A 21,081-nucleotide genomic window follows, 5' to 3' on the forward strand; every position below is an offset into this window, starting at 1 on the left:
AATGAATTCTTTCAATTTACATTTATTCATTTACTTCTTGGATTACATAAAAGTAAAAAATATATGTGAGGTCATCTAGGCATTTATTGGAGCCATTAGAGGACAGTAAATTGTCTACTCTACATTGGAACACAATCAAAAGAGGAAGTTCATTTTCTTTTCCTTGGCTGAACCTATGAGAGGCCTTGACGAGATTCTCAGTATAAGTCTCCAGTTTCTTAATCAGAGATTAATTATGGGATGAGACAGGCTTTTACAAAGATATTCCATGCAATGCCGTCCATATGTTTTGGTCGGTACTTCACTGAAACCAGGGCCAAATCAAGATGCTCTCCTCTTCATTTAAAAAAAAGAAATTGTCAGAGAAGGAAACATCTTACATTCCGTTGATAGTCTACCCCCTCCCCACAAAAGATGCCTTATAGGTGAGGTGGCAAAGCTTCTGATGTCCAAAATGCTGGTGTCTAGGCTTCAGTGACAGCCTGTGTGAGTCCTTTCAAAGGCTCAGAGGTATCTGTTAGGATCATGACATCCTCAATGAGTAGAACATGAGCAGGTTAGGGTCCTGGGCTCTCCCTGTCGAGAAGGAAGGGAACAACCCTTCAGCCTCCATTTTTCCCATGAGCCGTTTAGAATCTTCCAGTCTGTAGTCCGCCAGAATGTTCTACTTTTTATTTCTCCTCCTCCTTGGATGATGACTGTGGGCCCCAGGTGCCAAACTGTGGAACATAATTGTCTACTGATGGTGACATCTGGTTTGTTGGCAAGCTTCTTCCTGAGTTTTTTTTCTCAGTGAATAAATGATAGCTTAGAGCAGCGTAATAATGGAGCTTTGTCTCCTAACATCTTTGGGCCAGGTTTATTTCAAATTCATTAGCTTATGCTAAGAAGAGACTATGAACCATCGATAACCCTAGCTGCAAGTTAGTCTTCAGAAAGTCTTGCAGCCACAATTAGTCTGGAATAAATTCTGCAGCTGGTTTTTTAATAAAACATTTTTCTATCTCCAGGGATGTGAAAGTAAGGATGATTTTTGAGTCATTTACAAGGGAAAAGTCAACTTTTGCAATTGTTAAGTGCTAATCCAAAGTACGAAGAGGGTGCTTTTGTGAAATTGTCCCCAGAGACAACATTTAGAGAAGACTTTTGAATTTACATAATATGGATACAGTCTTTCCACTCTTTGTGCTTTTTAACATACCATATTCATTACCCGTAGCATCATTTTACTGTCTCAAGGTTGTTTATGTCTAACTATCCTTATCTATGTCTTGGTCTAAAATCTACTAAAAATTACTGAAAAATCCTGAGTACTTAGAAAAGAGAAAATAGTAAATGAAAGTGTTATTTAAAAGCAGAATTCAAAAATTTTTTTTTAAAGAAGAGGAAGTTCAAAGTATTAACTCCTATAGTTACAGAAATTCGACCCCAAACTTTCTGGACCTGGGGCGCCTGGGTGGCTCAGTGGGTTAAGGCCTCTGCCTTCAGCTCAGGTCATGATCCCAGGGTCCTGGGATGGAGCCCCACATCGGGCTCTCTGCTCAGTGGGGAGCCTGCTTCTCCCCTCTCTCTCTGCCCGCCTCTCTGCCTACTTGTCATCTCTGTCTGTCAAATAAATAAATAAAATCTTAAAAAGAAAAAAAAACTTTCTGGACCTATAATACATAATCCATGCCTTTTCCTTTTTCTTTTCTTTTCTTTTCTTTTCTTTTCTTTTCTTTTCTTTTCTTTTCTTTTCTTTTCTTTTCTTTTCTTTTCTTTCTTTCTTTCTTTCTTTCTTTCTTTCTTTCTTTTTCTTTCTTTCTTGCCTTTGTCTTTAAAAAAGGAAAACTCCAGGGGCGCCTGGGTGGCTCAGTGGTTTAGGCCACTGCCTTCAGCTCAGGTCATGATCTCAGGGTCCTGGGATCGAGTCCCGCATCGGGCTCTCTGCTCGGCAGGGAGCCTGCTTCCCTCTCACTCTCTCTGCTTGCCTCTCTGCCTACTTGTGATCTCTCTCTGTCAAATAAATAAATAAAATCTTAAAAAAAAAAAAAAAAAGGAAAACTCCATGCTACAAGTTCAACAATGACAGACTGATAAATTTCTATTTGCTCAAATAGTAAGTCTACTAGTTTATTTTTTTGCTAAAGAATAGATAAAAAGTTACGCTAAAAAGTAGGTGATACTACCATGTAGCTTCTTTTCCTATAAATAATTCTTAAGGAGATAAAGTCAGATGATTCCGAAAATACGGATGTCACTGGTGCATGTGTGAGGTTGTGTTTGCCTAAATTTTATTCCTCGTAAGTAGTATGGTGGTTCTATCTGCAAGGTCTAGAAAGCACATACAATTATTACAAAGGTCAGTAATCAAGTTTACCATTTTCTTGAGCTTCTAGGCTAAACTACTAATACCAGGAATTGATTTTAATATACAAACCAAACCCAGAGGGAAGTTGGGGTATAGTTGTGAGTGGAATCTGTCCCTGAAGAGGTGGGCAGATATTCACACGAAATAGTCTGGAGCAGGAGAAAATCATGGATTGGGGGAGGGGGGAGTACAATATTCACTGGGGGGAATAACAGGGGCAGAAGAATGTCTTGACTGTAAGGCTGAAGAGGACGAAACGAACTTTAGAATACAACAGAGAAGAAATGGGAAGCGTGGCCATTGTCTGGAAGCAGAATGGAAAAGAGGGAAATTTATAGGGATTTTAAGAGAAGACTTTTAAAAAATTAAGAAGAGGAAGTAGTAAAAGTTGTAGCAGAACTTTCGAGATACAGGGGCGCCTGGGTGGCTCAGTGGTTGAAGCCTCTGCCTTCGGCTCTGGTCATGGGATCGAGTCCCACATCCGGCTCTCTGCTTGTCAGGGAGCCTGCTTCCTCCTCTCTCTCTCTCTCTCTCTCTCTGCCTGCCTCTCTGCCTACTTGTGATCTCTCTCTGTCAAATAAATAAATAAAATCTAAAAAAAAAGAACTTTAGAGATACAAACCTTGAAAATGATGGATGTGACTGAGGTTTCTGGGATAGTACTTTTGAGACAGCCTTGATCTTGTTCCCTGAATCTCTGACTTATTTGAGAGCAAAGTCGCCACGTTCCCCTTGTACTTCCTCACCCTCGATTCCAAGTCTTCTGCCTTGGCTTCCATGATCTCTAGATATGGCTCTGCAGAAGGCTGCTGGGGCCTCTTTCCCAGTCGATTTTTCTCACTCATGTCCTTGTTGGCCACGGGTGACTAGCAACAACCAGGGTTGTCTCCCCTGGTTTCTGTGGTCCTCAGTTCTGCTGTTTCTCCTCCCCCCTGGCAGTGGGCTCCTTCCCTGGGCCTCCCTCCTCCTTCTGCTCCCTCAGCTTGGGCGTCTCCATCTCTCCCCGAAACTCTTTCACATGGTATCTCACAAGATGTCAGGATGTCCAACACCTAGGTGAAGATAGGCCTAAAACTGGGCCTTACTCTGACTTCTTTCTTGGGCTCCACCCTCACACTGGCCTGCTAGACTCTGCCGGGATTTCCCACTGGTACCTCAGACTTAAGGGGTTTGAAACATAATTACCTCTCCATCACAAAATCTGCTTCTTATCTTGTGTTCCCTAACTGCAATTAGTGTCACTGTCTTCTCAGTCACCCAGGCTCAAAAAGATTGATTATCTTGGCTTTCTCCCTCTTTACCCCTAGATTCAATTGCCAAGTCATTCTGCCTTTGCAATGTCTCTCACATTCATTGACTGTCATTGTCACCACTCCAGAGAAGCTTCTGGGACAATAAGTTTCTTATTGTTCTTCTGACTCCGATATCATCCATGGGATATATTGTTAGTATAATATGGATAAATACTTACTGAATTAATAAATACTGTTAACATTCATTCAGTCAGCAATTATGGAGTGCCTGCTCTATGCTAGACAAAGGTTGGTGGAGATAGAGAGAGGAGAACAAAAGATTCTTACATTAAAAAGGGATATCAAGGGGCGGCCGGATGGCTCCGTCCTTAGCGTCTGCCTCTGGCTCAGGTCATGACCCTGGGGTCCTGGGATCTAGCCCTGCATCAGGCTCCCTGCTAGGGGGGACTCCTGCTTCTTCCTCTCCCACTCCTCCTGCTTGTGATCCCTCTCTCGCTGTGTCTCTGTCAAATAAATAAATAAAATCTAAAAATAAACCCCCCAAACCAAAAGAATATCAAGTCTTTCTTTAAAAGGATTCTGAGTTTCTGATCTGCTAACTTCACATAAAAAGAATGAGAAATATGGTTTTATTTGTAGAGAAGTGTAGTAAAGAAGAGTTTGTTGATGGCAACATCTATTAAATAATGACATAGGATATTACAATTGCTTAGAGTCTCCTTTCTTGAGTATTTTTAAGAACAAGATAGGTTGACTATTCATGAAATAAGCACTAGGTTCAGGACCAAAACAAAATCATGCTAATGAGACTCAGTATACCTACTGATCCATTTACTGTAGTCTGTCATGTTTCAGCTGGTTTTCACACTGGGATCTGTGAGTGACCTCTGAGTACATTTGCTGGAGGCAAAGCCTTCCATTTTCTTTGCCTAGTGGTAACCAGGGAAGGATGTGGATATTGCTCAAAGAGAAATAAGTGGCTTTAAGCCTCTGTTTAAAAATCCTAAGTTTTTGGTTTAAATGCCGTTTTGAGTAGTTCATTATTGAAAATGTACTTCTGCTTTCAGAAAATGCCCAAGCTCTTCATCAAAGGCAAGCTGCTGATTGCTAAGGGAAGGATGTGGTACAAGAGCAAGCCAAGCATTGATTATAAGAAAAGGGGAAGGCTTCCAGCTAGTTAATGAAGCAACCTGCTAACAGTTTTCAGGTTGGAAAAAGTGATCAAGGACTTTCCTTTAGACAAACAGCGTCATTTGATTGCTCTCACTCCCTCATCATCAGAAGGTTTGTGCAATGCCGTGGGATGTTGTAGAAAGAGCCTGCATGGGATTTGCCCTCAGACCCGGGGTTGGATTCGTTCTATTCACTTAATACTTATAAATCCCTCAGCAAGCCAAGCTGATGGAGCCTCAGTTTCCCCACTTACAAAACAGAGTTAACAATAATCACCCAGTTCACCTGGGTATTGTAAAAACTTCCCATCTGTCGAAGAGTACCATGAGCTAAAAATATCTTAAATTATCTATGCAAATATTCAGTAATAATTAGAAGGGAGGTGCTGAGAACCAAAAGTTTACATTTTTAATTAAACTTAATTCTTAAAACAAGTTTGACAGACATGAAGAAATAACAAATAAGTTCATAATCGGACTCAAGGGTTTATTTAATTCTATCCTGAATGCGGATTATTTTTAAAAGTAAATTTCAGTTTGCTCAAGCACTATGTTCTAAAATCCACTTGTAAATTAGTTTTTGAAATGCATGGCTTATTTTCCCACAGAATAATGCTATAAATGATACTAAAGTCTCCAGCACACCCTGTAAAGACTACCCAAAAGTAACTAAAATGTCAGGCTTTCGCAGTTTGGTCCAGGATCCTAGTCATTTTCTAGCACCTCCGTGTAGTGTAAACTACAGTTTGGAGATCATTTACGTTTTGCTGCTCCTTGGAACGTGGGAAGAAGGACTCGGGGAACTTTGGATAGTGGCTGTGTCCTCTCCATGTCCCTAGGGTATGATCAGAAGGAAATATGGTTGCTTGGAATGTCCGCAAACCTGTCTTCCTCCCACCCAGCACACGTCATACTGGGGTCTTTCTCCTCTCTATTCAACCTATACTTCTGTCTGGATTGTGGTGAGTCCTTGAAAATAAATTCTTGAAAAGAGTAAGACCCATGGTAAAATCCCATCCACTCCTGCCGCTTCTCTGGGGACTCTCTTCTTCCATAAGGAGATTAAAGCCATTAAGGATGTCTGTCACAGATCCAAGAAACTCTAGGTAATGTGGGGAGGGGGCAGAGGAAATAAAGAACGTAGGATGATTGTTCCCTTTCAGAAACTTCCAGGGTGGGAAACCCCTTTCCCTAGCACAGGCCAAACAGACACATGGAAGTTTGTAAATTAGAATTCTCCTTGTAATATTCCTTCACTGCAAATTCTTGTGTTATTTTAATAGAGGGGATATTTTTGCTTTTGAAAGAACACTAAAGTGAAGAGCAGACTTGTTAATCCCTCATCTAAGACAGATACCATTTTGATGTCTATAATAGTCGAAATGGTGAGAAATATTATTTTTTTACTTTTTTTTTGGTGAGAAATATCTTAAAAGACAGAGTTCCATGGTGGGACAAAAAAGCTTGTCATGTATATATATAACATATATATATAATATATGCTAAATGTATATATATATATTTGTGGTTTCATGGTTTTAAATCAATAGACGTAGAAAAGTCTGAAAGTGTGTATGATTAGAAATAGCTAAGCCAATATTTTCGGTTTGAAGGATATTATAGTGATGTCTAAATGGTAGAAGCTTCCAATCTCTCAGCCCCAAGGTTGTAAGAGGGCTGCCACCTGTGGTTGTGCAGTTTGTGGACTGAACAAAGGAAGCTCACCTGGGTGTTAGTGATGCTGAAATCCAGTGACACACTCTGGCACAGAGGTAAGCTGGAAGGAAGAGACACCTTCATAATATTTACACTCAAGTGCTCAGTATGCTAACAACTATCCTGTTGGGCTATCATCAAACACTATATTTATCCACCTACCTGCCAGGAGGAAAAGAAATTGCAGCCGGGGAATATCTTAAGGGAATTAGTACAGCTAACTCCATTAACCCATGTTTATTATAAAGTTGACACTTTAAATGTTTATTAGCGAAGGAGAAGGAAAACTCATCCTTATTGAGAAACTATGATGTGGTAGGCACTGTGTTCCCCTGTTAGAAGAGTCTGTTGCAGTTCCCCAGTCAAAATGGAGAAAGATAGTGGGATGGAATACAAGCAGATAATAATTACATTTTAAATGCCAATGCGTTAAATTAGCATACTTTTTTCATAGAATTTGAAAATTCTTTATCTTATTTGTCACAACAGCTCGATGAAAGAACTGATGCTATCTACATATGACAGGTAGATTATAAAAATGTTAAATGCATTAGTAAATATTTAGTAATGCATTTAACTGTAGTGTCCAGGCCCTTAATCCTGGGCTCTTCCCACTGTACCTGTAAAAGGCAGATTTAAGTGCTGGAATCTGTAGGCTGAGTTCTGGAATAGAAAGCAGTGTGTGGGGTTGGGGTTGGTGGAGGAGGGGTTGACATTTGAAAGAAATTAAACTTTGAACTATAAGTTTGAAGTTAACAGGTATAATGTAAACTATACCTGAAAACCATACAAACAAAAAAGGAAAACAGCAAGGAATGTTCTTAAAACCCAGGGAGAGAACAGAGGACTCTCAGAACATTTTATGTAGCAAGTATCTGAAGAAGGAGGCCCTGCCAAGGTGAGGTGGGAAAAGTCAGAAAAAGACAGTCACGGATTCAGTCTCAGTGGGAAAAGGAGGGCCAGATGTTAAAAGCAATACATGCATTTAACAATGTGAATTATCCTTCCAGGATATTATAAGGAACAATCATATTGACCCTGACTCAGCGGATGGTTACGTATTTGTTTTCAAAGGCCAAAAAAACCGTAAGATAACTTCATGGTTATGAATACAATATGCCCTTAAACATCCTGGAGCGTGGAAGGCACCACATAACTCCATCGGAAACAGAAGGGTTTAGCCTTTCAGCTGGTATATAAGTTCAGTTCAGCGCAAAGACAGGCTTAGTTAAATACAACTTTTGATTAATTGGGAGTTGAATATCTTAACCAGATTTATCAGAAACCTGTGCCTTTATTCAATTTCAATATGCCCTTTCTTCACAGCATTTATCATTCTGTCCGTCCATCTGTTCACCCTCTCATCTGTCCATCTTCTATCCTTCCACTCGCCATTTTAGCCTCCACCTACCCTTCAGGTCATCCATCCTTCAATCCATACCTTCATCCAGCGAGCCATCCTTCTATCCATCCACCTACCCATCCAATAATCCCTTTATTCTTTCTCCTCAGCTAAGTTAATCTCTTGTGGATAAGGAGGTACGAATACACAGCACCAGAAATCAAGACGAATTTAGGTATGCGATTCCAGGCGAGTTGGGAGATGTGTAATTACATCATTTACTATAGTCCTGGAAGCCCCCAGTTAGTTTATCATGTTGCAGCTTGGAACTAAAGCTAATCAGCTGTAATGATTAAGCTTAATTTAATAACATTTTCTGTTGGCCATTTGCATTACTTGTATACAGTTATGGAAACTGCCATTTCACTTTCTGAAAGTACATTAAATCCATCCTACCTGTCCCGATGAAAGCCTTCTATTATTCATTTTAGAGAACTCACTTGTGCACTATTTGAGGGACATATTTGTTTTCATTATTAAGCTTCATGGACAGAAATACTTTCTCCTTTTGTTTAGTGCTTTACTGTTCAGAACACTCTTTTTTGGATCCATCATCCTTGATTCTCAATTAAAAGCCAAACTCAATATTTTGCATATGTTTTGCTGCAGATCTCATTTCATCTCAGGTGAGCCCGCCGACCCCCCTCACCCCCCGCCCCCACCCCGGGGACATGTCCTGGTGCTGTTTTCATTAACTTTCCCCTGGTGTTTGTTTGGATATTCAGATGATGATGAAGTGGTTGTTGTTCTCATTATTCCTGCCTCAGGATGTGGTGGACCACCATCTGCAGATGCCGTGTAAGTGATCATCTTGGCACTGACCCATATGCCACCTTTGTAGTCATGAGTATTTCATCCGAGAGATGCCATCTGGTTTTCACGGACGTCAGTGGAAAAGTGGGGGTCTATGTTTTACCGCTGAGATGTGTGTTCAGAGAAAAAAAAATGGAACGTTTTCTGCTCCCATCAGGGACAGAGCATCAGCTGTTGTGTTCTTTGTATCAAATTTTCTCATGGCGTAGACCTTCATTGTTAGAGTTGTTTTATCAGAGATGTTAGATGTTAGATGTTAGGACACCCCCTGCACTCTGCGGAGCTGGGCTGGGGTGCAGGTTGGGTGGGAGAAAGAGGGAAGAGCAAGTGTTTCAACCACAGAATCTGCAGACCTTGCATGATTTAGCCCAATACACCAATCCCGACTTTTTAGTTTTTTCAACACCAAATACTTTTGGAGGTTATCATTTCTATGTGTTAAAGATTTATTCAGAAATCATTTCAAGTTACAGAATAATGACGAGAACTGTGTAAAGAATTTTCATATATCCTTCGCTCAGGTTCCTCCCTGACTTACGTTTTGTCACGTGTGCTTTAAACATATTTATCCTGTATATAGAATGTAAATGTCCTTTATAAATATTTATATATTCATATATATTTATGAATTTATTTATTTATATATACATATAAATATGTGTTTATATATATATATTTACCAAATATATATATATAAATATTTGGCACATATGCTATATATAGAGAGAGAGAGAGAAAGAGAGAGTTACTTTTAAAAACAGCTCCCCTTTTGCCCCGAAATACTTTGGTGTAGATTTCCTAAAAGCAAGACTTCTTTTGTACCATGGTACAATGATCAAGTTCAGGAGATGAAAATTGGCATAAAACTACCGTCTAAGACGCAGTTCATAATTTTAAGACTTAAAATCAGGGCCAAAGTTACAAAAATTCTCCACCAGGCTTCTTCCCTTAATCAGGTTGGTAAGATTTTTTACAGCCCTTCTTATCTTATGGCCTCTTCTACTATGGAACCTTAACAACTTTTGAATGTCACAACTTGTAACACAAAATAAATACTACGGGGAACAAATAGACACACGCCACATGCTTGACTCTTCCTGAGCTTGTAGAAAGAAATTCGTCCTTTGTCCTACAAAGTGTTTCTGCGATTTGGATATATGTCGGTTTCTTACTTCTCTCCTTCTCTTTTTGACCCCATGCATTTAGTGCAACGTTGCAGCTAGAGCAGGAATCCTAAATGCTTCAGTTTAGCTTAGTTTAGGTTTGTTAGGTTTTTGTTTTTTTGGTTTTTTTCTGCCTTACTCTCTGGATTCTCTTCCCAGCCCTTGTTCAAGCAAGGCAGTCTTGTCTGTCACATTGTTTCTTCTTATTCAGAAATTCACCTCTCCTTCAATGATCAAGCTCCCTTCCCTATGATAAGCTTTTAGGTGAACAACATGTATTCTTCAGACTCTTTGGGAGAGCATCATTGATTTTTTGGAAGTCTTCAAAAGGAAATGCATAGAAATAAGCATTATTTATAAAGGTATCTTTTTCATAATCAGTAACTATTCATCTCTTCTATTAGCAGGTTTATCCATCACAGAGAGGAAAACAGGCGTCTGAAAGTAGCTGGCAATCAAGAATAGCACAGGGAGCTTGCTTTTGGAGGTATATACATTCTCACCTAATTCCTATTTCCTTATGAATTTTCTGGGCTTACTGCATTTAGTTTTATAATTTCTGTCCTGTTTCCACCATTAATTTATTCCCTTGCTTACTAATTTATCCAGATAAAGGTCTTGAAACTACAAAACATAATGATGATTCATTTCAAACACTATTTCTTGTGTTTACTTTACACTGACAATAACTAGTCTCATAGCAAAAAGAATGTTTTCCTATAAAATACCTTTTTTTAAAAAATGGTGAGACATAAAGATAAAAGACCTCAGTTTGGCAGAGTAATTAGTTGGTCAACTGCTTTTTTTTTTTATCCCATAAATTACTTCTCTGTCAAGTGACAACAAATGTAATTTGAACTGAGATTAATTACATAATAATTATGCTTAACATAATTGGTTAAATAGAGGAATTTCTTATGAAATGGTAGATTCTTAAATTTATACAAATAAGACCAGATGGTGAACAGCTAGTTTTAATTAAATTAGGTTTGGTAATTATAGATGATTAATTTTAAATTTGACTCAGATTAGAAAGACTATATTAAAGAAATTATTTTTAGTTCTTTCAGTAGATGATAATGTATTAGGATAACTATAAACCTTGATACCTGGGATTAAATTAATAATCCCTTAATTTCACTTTGATACATGAGACTTTGGAAAAGGTTACTAAGAAAAACGATAGCATCTCCTCCCTTAGAGGTCTTTGAGATTCAGTCAGACCTCATGAGTATAGGAGGTTAGGTGTTTTCTTCACAGAGAACGGGGGCAGGGAGGGCAGCGGTTTTAAGGATGAAGCAAATGATTTCCGGAAGATATTTCTAATTCCTGAATGTGATGACTAAACCAGTATTACTACAGAATTCATGTTAATCTATCAGACCATAAAAAATGGCTTCTGAAAAGGATGTAAAAATCCCACAAAAGCACGTATGTGAGAGAAAGGGTTTTTTCTTTTTCATTCAGAAGGTTTTTTCACATGGCTTATCATATGAACTCTGGTACAAAGAGTCTGTGAATTGCTTCTAACCACAGGAGCCATGTGTCACTCATCTGTGAAAAAGTCTGAATCGAAAAGTGCAAAAAAAAGATAAGCCTGGCCCACTGAGGGTCCTGCCCCACACTAGGTAAGATTCATTTTTATTCTACATGGATGGCTTTTGATTATGTTTGTTTGTTCATTCATTCATTTATTCATTCATCAAATATTTATTGCATGCAAAGCTCTTTGTTGGCGTTATGGTTTTATTAGGCACTTGTTTTCAAAAGAAAAGACCGTTGATGCAAAAGCTCACGTTCTGATCTCGAGTGTGTCTGTATGCTTCCAGCAACACAGGACTTCAGCCATTTTTACTACTTCCTTTAACAGGAAAGCAAAACTGGACTCTAGCTCAAAATCAGCCTCATGCAGAAGTGGCCTGACTCCTCAGATGGTCTAAGGAGGAGCACAGCTGCTGAGGTGAGGTCTCTAAATGAAAGCACATGCAAAACCACCTGGTAGGGTCCTGCATGTGGGGAGACAGGGTAAGGTTCCCTGGCTGGCTGAGGGCCGCATCCCAGGGGGGCCCCACTGGGCAGGCTGGGGATTACACCCTGGTTCACTGACTTGTGAAGGACTGATACCAGCTGTAGCAGAAATTCAGTTTAAGAAACTATAGGAGTTTTAACTGGCCTGAGGCTAGAGGCCTGAAGCCAGCCAGGACAGCCTTTTTGTTTGGGGTTAGAGGCCCTACATCTGCCAGATTATAGACCGGAAGGAGGCTTTCATGAACAGGAGATTAGAACAGGACTGTTAGATTTTTATTTAATTGTATTTTTCATGACACAAGTCATGCGTAAGTATTCTAGAAAGTTTACAAAGACCTCAAGAGGCAAAAAAGAAGAAAAAGGATTTTTAATCCCACCATTTAGCAGTTACCACTCAATGTTTTGGGGTACATCCTTTGGGGTATTTTTTCTATGGATATCTATTTTTATCTTAGAAAGAATACAGGCGTTTGTGAATACACTCTTCTTTAACCCAGTTTTGTCACTGGATAACATATTGTGAACATTTTCCTGTGTCAGTATATTTATTTCACTTTGAACAATCACTGTGAGGGAAGCATGGTGTTGCATGCATAATATGACCTGTAGTTATTTGGCCAATCCCTTATTTTTAGACATTAAGGACTTTATTTTAATTTCTTTTTCTTTTTCTTTCTTTCTTTCTTCTTTTTTTTTTTAACCTGGTAAACTCCCTTAGTCCGGTGTTGCTGAGTTTCTGCCCAGAGAACAAGGTCTAGTCATCTAGAATTGGATAAGTGTCTGGGTGGCATTCATGAAAATAGCAAATCCGAACTCTAAGTCTTCCCGTCTGCATTCATTACTTTCTGCACACTTGAAATTGTCAGTGATTAAAGCTTATTCTTACCAAGTAAATTTTAGATTAATTACCTTATGCAGACATAAAATAATACTCTAACTTAATCCAGTAAACTATAATACTTAATTAATAAATGATGAACAAAAGTTTATTGCAGGAAGGATGTCTTAGCTCAGTGGTTTCAAACCTTGGCTGCCCATTAGAACCATGTGGGGGGCTTTGAAAAAATCCTAAAACACAGGCCTCACCCCAGTCGGATTAAACCAGAATCTCTGGGTGGGGGGCACCAGTTGCTACTGTCGAGTTCCATGGGTAATAACCACGAGAAGCCGAACTCGAGAACCACTGGTTCTGTATCAGTTTCTGAATGTGAAGTTTCTTTTGACTTCTCCGAATCTTTGACTCAGACAATGACGAGATGGCGGCGCTGACCTGAAGTGGGCATTAGCAGCTGGAGAGGAGAAGTCCAACAGGATAGCTGCCCCCTCTGTCCCCCGAGGCGCAGGCTGGGGGTGTGGCCGGGCAGTAGCTGGGTCTGAATCTACGGGAGAAAGCCTGGCCTTGCAGAACGGATGAGCGGTGCCCTTGAGCGTGACAACAGCGACACCAATGCCAGTAGCCTGTAGTCTTTGAGTCACCGAGTGTCCCCAACAGCTCAGCGAGGCTGGCGTTGTGACAGACAGTAGGTGATTGAAAAGTAGAAGTGACGTGTATACAGTTGGAGCCAAACACCCGCTTGCTGCCCGGGCTCAGCCCAAGCTGTGTAACTTCCAGAAACGTACTAAATTTCTCTGTGCTTCCATTTCTGCCCGGGGAAATGCAGATAATGCAGTTCCTACCTCTCTGTTGGGACCAACAAATTAACACCGGAAGAGCTTTTAGGTAAGTGCCTTTCACTCATCAAAATAGCAAACAACATAATTGCTCTCCACCAAAGGTGATGTTGTTCACTCCCCACCCCCCAGGGGACACTTGGCTATGTCAGATATATTTTCATTGTCACAATGAGGTGGGCGATGGGGGATGGGGGGTGGGAGGGAGGGACGTTACTGGCATCAAGTGAATGGAAGCCACAGATATTGCTAAACACCCCATGATGACCAAGACTACTCCCACCACAGAAAATCAGCTGTTCCCCAAGTCAGTAGTGCTGAGGTTGAGAAACCCTGAAATGGATGTTGGTTATTTTGCCTTTTGGGGAGGAGGATAAGCCAGGCTTAGGGAGACTGGGCAATTTATCTAAGGCCATACACCTGGTGTGTGCTGGGGCTGGGACTTGAACCCAAGTCAGAAAAACGCAGAGCTATCTTTATCATGCTATGAGGATGCAGTCTATGGACGTGGGGGCTTGGCTTCATTTCTAAAGTGTGGGCACTTCTGCTCATCCCGAGGTTTTATGAAGCGGTTAGAGGTGGTGGCTTTGGGTCGACCAATGGCAGTGTATGTGACAGAGAGAGGGATGCTGTGTTGGAAGTGGCGGTCTTCACCAACTCTGATTGCCATCATCTCTTACCCTTTCACCCTTATCAAGGAGACAAGGAAAATGTAACTAAAACATAGTGGTAAAAGGGTGTTATAATGTCATTAAATGCTCCTTGGGATTGTTGGAAATGTAGGGATGCATGTGTGACGTCAAAAAATGCAGGGGATCTGTTCAGCTTTACCTTTCCCTGGAATTGCAAGCACGCTGCATGTACGTCCCTGTCCTAATGGGTAATTTAACAATTGTACATATTTCAATTTCTAGGCTATTTCATTCATTCTCTGGAAACTGTGAATAGACAAGAACTGTAATGAACAGGCTGATACATTATAGCAGGCATCCACAGTTCAGACAATTTAAAAGCCAGTGAAATTAATAAAAGGTACATCAAAGTGCGCTTTTTCAATCTGCTGGAGGAATGGGAAATTGCATAACACCTAGTGTAGAGACTGTGATAAGCCAGCACTAAATGACAGACTTTCTTTACAAGTTCATGATCACCTCTGGGTGCCCGCTACGAAACTTATCAAATCCCGCTTAATGCATCGTTTTCGGGGGAGGTTTCTTGGAGCCGCTCTCAGGCTAGGACTCGGGCAGAGTTGCCCTTGCCCTCACTCTAGACCCATGTCCCTTTCGTGGGCACACTCACTCAGAAGGGCTCTTTCTCCTGTTACGCATCTCCTGGTACAAATAGAATTTTTCACCTGCCTTTTTGTGTGTTGAAAGCTATGTTCTCCCTGTGCCCATTTTTCAGTCATATCAGTTATGTAAATCAACACATCTTCTTGGATTGATTTTCTTTGTGAGCCAGGAGCCATTCATGCTGTTTCTGCTGGGAATGTAATTGGAGCTGTTTCACTGCTGAGTTTTTGAGAGGCTGTTTTAATTTCCATACAGTAGGTCTTCGTCCTTTCTCTTGTCCCAGATCTCAATCTTTTTCTATAGAGAATTGATTCCGCATTTGATATTAGCTTCATTTACAGTATATTTCTGGAGTTTCCAAATGTCAGACTTAGTAAGAATGAAAGGCAGGCACAACACGATAGTTTTTCAACACTCCTGGAAGAGACATAATGCTTGAATGCAGGAGTAAAATTACCTGTCTGGTAATGGAAAATTGAGAACACAGTGATCATTGCCTTTTTATCATAAAAATATGTAAAAAAAAAAAAAAGAAATATAACAATGCCACTCCACTGCAAATGGTCTATGTCTTGTTAATGTGAAAAGAAAATCATATGCACACTAAAATGGAGGTATTTCATGGTGTAGCACATGCTTTTAGCATGTTGATGGTTATAGATCAGCTACAAAGTATTAATCTAATACTTTACAGAAATTCAAAATGAATTTATTCAAATCTTTAGAGCATTATAGACTTTCTCCCCATTCTAGATCAAAACTAGAATTTTAGCATACTAGTTTAGTAGAACAATACAAATAGCTTTATTTGTCTTTACCTAATTTTTGCAAGGTAGTGAAAACATTATTATAAGGATGTTTCTAGGCGTGAGTCTACTTGTTTTTATTCAATTTATAATAATTCAAAAATAATTGCCTTACAGATTTTTAAGCTGATTTTAATAGATACACAGTAAGTGTTAATTTTATACTTAATAAATCAATTTGCAATTTGAGTGTCTTATATTAAGCCAGTTTACTCCATGTTTGAATACAAAAAGATTTAAAATGTCATCTATTGGAAAGTAAACTTACTTAAGCATTAAAGCTAATTTTAAATTTTTAATAAATTTATCAAGTTAATTGAAAATAATTTAACTTTAAAATGTCTCGTAAAAGCAATGGAATGTTCAAGACGAGAAATTTAAATTAAATTAAAAATAATTATGTTAGTTTTGAACAAATGTGTTAAATTTTTGCATAAAGTTGGGAATGTTAATTTTAAATGGAGAAATTCTAGCCTTAAAAATATTATTATATAGTTGCATGCATTAAATACTAAAATCACCCAATGCACAAAGCTAAAAATTATTTTCTTTATGTAAAACATAGAAAAAACAATTTTAATAAAATTCAAAACTTTTTAGGCTTCAATTATAACAAAATTGTAATAAAAATGATTAGTTATAAAGAAAACTTTAGATAATGGGGCTATATTTTAACTAATAATGCAAGTCAGATTTTTAAATGATGTCCATGTTTGCTTGCGTGTGCGGATCAAGAGAATATGTGTAAAACAAACAAAATTCTTAAATTCAATCAATTGTAATTTTGTTTAAATTCAGCCCTCTAGGTATGGGATGATGAAATATGTTTTACATTTAAACGAGATTCCCTGTAGAACTACCCTTTACCTCCCTACACTTTGTTTCTTTCTTTCTGTTCTCTCGGTCTCTTTTTTTTTTTTTTTTTTTAAGATTTTACTTATTTATTTGAGAGAGAGAGAGAAAGATAGATAGCGACAGAGAGTGTGAGTGAGACAAGTGAGCACTGAGCAAGGAGGGAGACAAGAGGGAGAAGCAGGGAGCAGGACCCTGGGATCATGACCTGAGCTGAAAGCAGACCCTTAACCCAGGGACCACTTCTTCCTGTTCTCTTGATTACCTCATTCCAGGTAGGTGAGATTTCCAAATCATTGAGACTTAACCATTCAATTGCTAGAACATCACCACTTTGGCTTTTATTTAATGGAACTCCTTTTTTTTTTTAATCAAAATGTAAAGAAAAGTGCAGGAAATAATGTAGCAAGCATTAATCTAGATATAAATCTAGATTTATTAAAGAAAGAAGATCTTACAGAGGCAGGCAAAGCCCATTTTGTACCTATCCCTATCCTGTTATCCCCCGTTTCTCAGAGATAGTCAGTATTCTGAAGTCAGTGAATATGTAGACTGCTCATATTTTTATGCTGATCCACTGACAGGCTAATATTTCCTACTGTATCTACATTTCTATGACCACCCTTTTATTTTTTTATGTTGCTTTTTAAAAAAATATTTTATTTATTTATTTGACAGAGAGAGAGAGGGCACAAGCAGGTAGAACGGCAGGCACAGGGAGAGGGAGAAGCAGGATCTTCGGAGCAGGGAGCCCAACGTGGGGCTCGATCCCAGGACACTGGGATGATGACCTGAGTGAAGGGAGCTGCTTAGCCCACTGAACCACACAGAAGTCCCTTGCTTTTTTTTTTATTTTAAAAATATGAACAATTCTCGGGGTACCTGGGTGATTCAATCTGCTGGGCGTCCAGCTCTTGGTTTCGGTTCAGGTCATGATCTGATGGGTCATGGGATCGAGCCTTGTGTAGAGCTCCTTGCTCAGCAGAGAGTCTGCTTAAAAGACTCTGTCCAGGGAGGGAGACAAACCATAAATGACTCTTAATCTCACAAAACAAACTGGGGGTTGCTGGGGGGAGGTGGGGTTGGGAGAGGGGGAGGGGGTTATGGACATTGGGGAAGGTATGTGCTATGGTGAGTGCTGTGAAGTGTGTAAACCTGGTGATTCACAGACCTGTACCCTGGGGATAAAAATTCATTATATGTTTATAAAAAAAAAAAAGAAAGGATGAATACCCAACTTTTGTAGCAACATGGACGGGACTGGAAGTGATTATGCTGAGTGAAATAAGTCAAGCAGAGAGAGTCAAGTATCATATGGTTTCACTTATTTGTGGAGCATAACAAATGACATGGAGGACATTGGGAGATGGAGAGGAGAAGGAAGTTGAGGGAAATTGGAAGGGGAGGCGAACCATAAGAGACTATGGACTCTGAAAAACAACCTGAGGGTTTTGAAGGGGCGGGAGTGGGAGGTTGGGGAGCCAGGTGGTGGGTAATAGGGAGGGCACGTATTGCATGGAGCACTGGGTGTTGTGCAAAAACAATAAATACTGTTACGCTGAAAAAAAAAAATTTAAAAAAAAGACTCTGTCCATCTCCCTCTGCCCCTCCCTCCCATTAAAAAATAATAAATCTTAAAAAAAATGTGGACAATTTTAAATGCAGACATTCTAAAGTACATGAATGCATATTTGCATATTTGCGTATATATTTGCATAATAGCACATACATATATTTGAATAATAATAGAACACCCTGTCTTTCCATGCAGTTTGTGGGTTGCTTTGTGTGCCTCTCCCCGCTCTTAATGACTCCTTCTCTATGCTGTTCTCTCCAGAGTTAGGCACTATCCCAGTTATTCCTTGACCTAAGTTTTACTGTTTTTTTGCACGTGTCTCTAAAGAGTTATTATTTGGTTTTCACTGCTTTCTATTTTATATAAATGGAATGAATGTATAGATTCTTCTATGATTTACTTTTTCATTCAATGATACGTTGTTGAGACTCATGCATACAGTTACAGTTCATTCAGTTTCACTGTAGTATGAGAACTTCCACTGTATAAATAGATAATATCATGAGTTATTTATCCATTTTAATATCAAGGGGTATTTGAATTGTTTCTATTTTTCTCTTACAATCAATGCTTTAAAGGACAGTTTTGTACATGTGCCCTGATACACATGAGCAAAAATTTTTCCAGGGTTTTTAGCGGAGCAGAAATACTGTGCATATCCCAGTATGCTACATAATGTCAAGTTGTGTGTGTGTGTGTGTGTGTGTGTGTGTATTTAGATCCTGTGGCTGTTTGTCCTTCGAAATATATAGTGATATCAGCTGAAGTACACTGATGCTGTTGTAACAGCAGTTTATGGTTGACACGCATTTTAATTTGTGATGCCTACATTATATTTGTTAACTATTTTGAACAACATCTTTACTTATACGTGTTGTAAATACCTTCTTCTGGTTGGTGGCTTATCTTTCCACCCTCCTTTCTTGATGTCTTTCAAGGAACAGAAATTCTTAACTTCGGTGAAACCAAACACCAATCTTTTCCTGTAAGTGGTCCACACTTTTTATAACTTGTTTAAGAAATCCTTCCCTGCCCTGAAGTCATAAAAATTTTATCCCATATTCTTCTCCAAAGTTTCAAGTTTTGTCTTTCACATTAAAGTCCCTAATCCATGTGGAATTTATTTTTTCTATGCAGTGAAGTAGAGATACACTTTCAGGCCTTCCACGGGAGTAACAGAATGTCCAGGCTCTCTTCTCAAAGACTTCAAGATTGAGCCCAAGTAGCCCTTCATTCTCCCTCCCCACCCATTTGCTCTGGTTCTCCCAGTGGCCCGAAGGGCCCTTCTCACTGCCTCCATCACCTCTTCTCACCATGTCACTACTCCTTTTATTGCTCATTTCCATTTATTTGTTTTGCCCATTTTGTCCTCCTGCCTGCTTCTCTCCTATCTCTTCTATCTCTACTTCTGGGCTCACATCAAAGGATTCACTTTTTAGAGACACTGGCCTTGGTCAAGAGATTTCTCTTTTTCTGTGCAGTGTTATTTTTTAAAATATACTATTTAGGTCTGTGGTTTTCAAATTCATCATTTATTTTTGGGTATTCAGGGCTCTTTATTTACATTCTTTCCTCTCCTCCTGCCTGCTTCTGGAAGACTGATCTCCAGAGCATGGTGATTTTATTATAGTCACATCCAAGTCCTGAAGGACAGAACTAACACATAATCCAACACCCCTGCAATACTGAGCAGTAGGGCCCAAAGGGGCCTGAAGAGGTGAGCACACTTTTCACTGTGGAGCTCCCAGAGTGTTACTCATCAAGGGATGACAGGCCCAGCAGGCAATGGCATCCAGTGATGTGGTCAGGTGTAGCAGAGTGGATGGGGCACCGAGATTTGTGAAAGACAAGTAAGAATGACATCCCAAGTAGGGTAGATTGGGACAGTGTAGCTTCTTCCTGAAATGGTCATTATCTCCCATGCCGGCCAATCTGTCGTCTGGAAAGTGGAGAGCTGACCAGGACCTAAAGGTCTGGTGTGAACTGTGGCAGATGGTTGGAATGGCTCTCAGCAAAACCAAGAGGCAGCCAGACTGGGAGAGATCCAGTGGAAAGTTATAGGAAAGAGTTTCTCCCAGAAGTAAAAGATGGAGCTATGGGAGTTTGCAGACTAAAGGAAGTCAGTTGTCTTCAAGTGACAAAACAGCAAGTGTCTTGGACTATGTTTTGGGGACAGGAGTCTCCTCTCTAGAAAATATGTGAGAAACAAAGTCACAAAGCTAGCTGTTGTATTTGTAATCAACTCCTTCACCAACAAAAATTCTCACACCCACCGTCTCCTGTTAGGTCACATGTTGCTGCATGTTTTCTGAAAGCATGTTGTGCCCATATAAGATTCACACATGTGAAGTGGTTCCTTATAAGAGCAAAAGAACTCAGTTATAGAGACCGCTCCCTTAGGTCACTCTACTTATATGTCCTACCCCACCATCACAGAAAACTGTCATTAGAAGGATGAAATAGCTTCAACTGCTCAAGAAATGGATAAGATGGCCAAATCCACTCTCACCACCCAAGCTTCAAGATTTGCCCCAAACACATGCCCTTATCGTCATGCTACGACAATTTGTTTTCTCACATATCCATTCAACAACCATTTCATAGACATCTGTTCCAGATCTGAAAAGAAAGAGGAGGCTTTGGTATGAGAAATGGGGCACGAACTCCTAGCCACTGCAGTCATTTAAACGATCTGTAGGTTTCTGAAAGAACGAAGAGAATTCTGAGTGACAGGGACGCTCTCAGAGTCACAGGAAGACTCATAAAATAGAAAAATCCTTTTCTCTGCAGGATACCATATGCAAAAGGTTGTCAGGTCAACAGTACAAAACTCAAGCCTCCACAAAAAACTGCATCACAGCGTCACAAATTCATTTTTGAAAATGCTAAGGTGAGCAGATAAACTAATGAATTTTATGAGTCACCTGTTGTCAGGCATAACATTACAGAGTAAAGTTCCTTTTCTGAAACCTTGAAAGACTTGCAAA

Source organism: Meles meles, chromosome 5 (assembly GCF_922984935.1).
Source record: "Meles meles chromosome 5, mMelMel3.1 paternal haplotype, whole genome shotgun sequence".
Taxonomy (NCBI): domain Eukaryota; kingdom Metazoa; phylum Chordata; class Mammalia; order Carnivora; family Mustelidae; genus Meles; species Meles meles.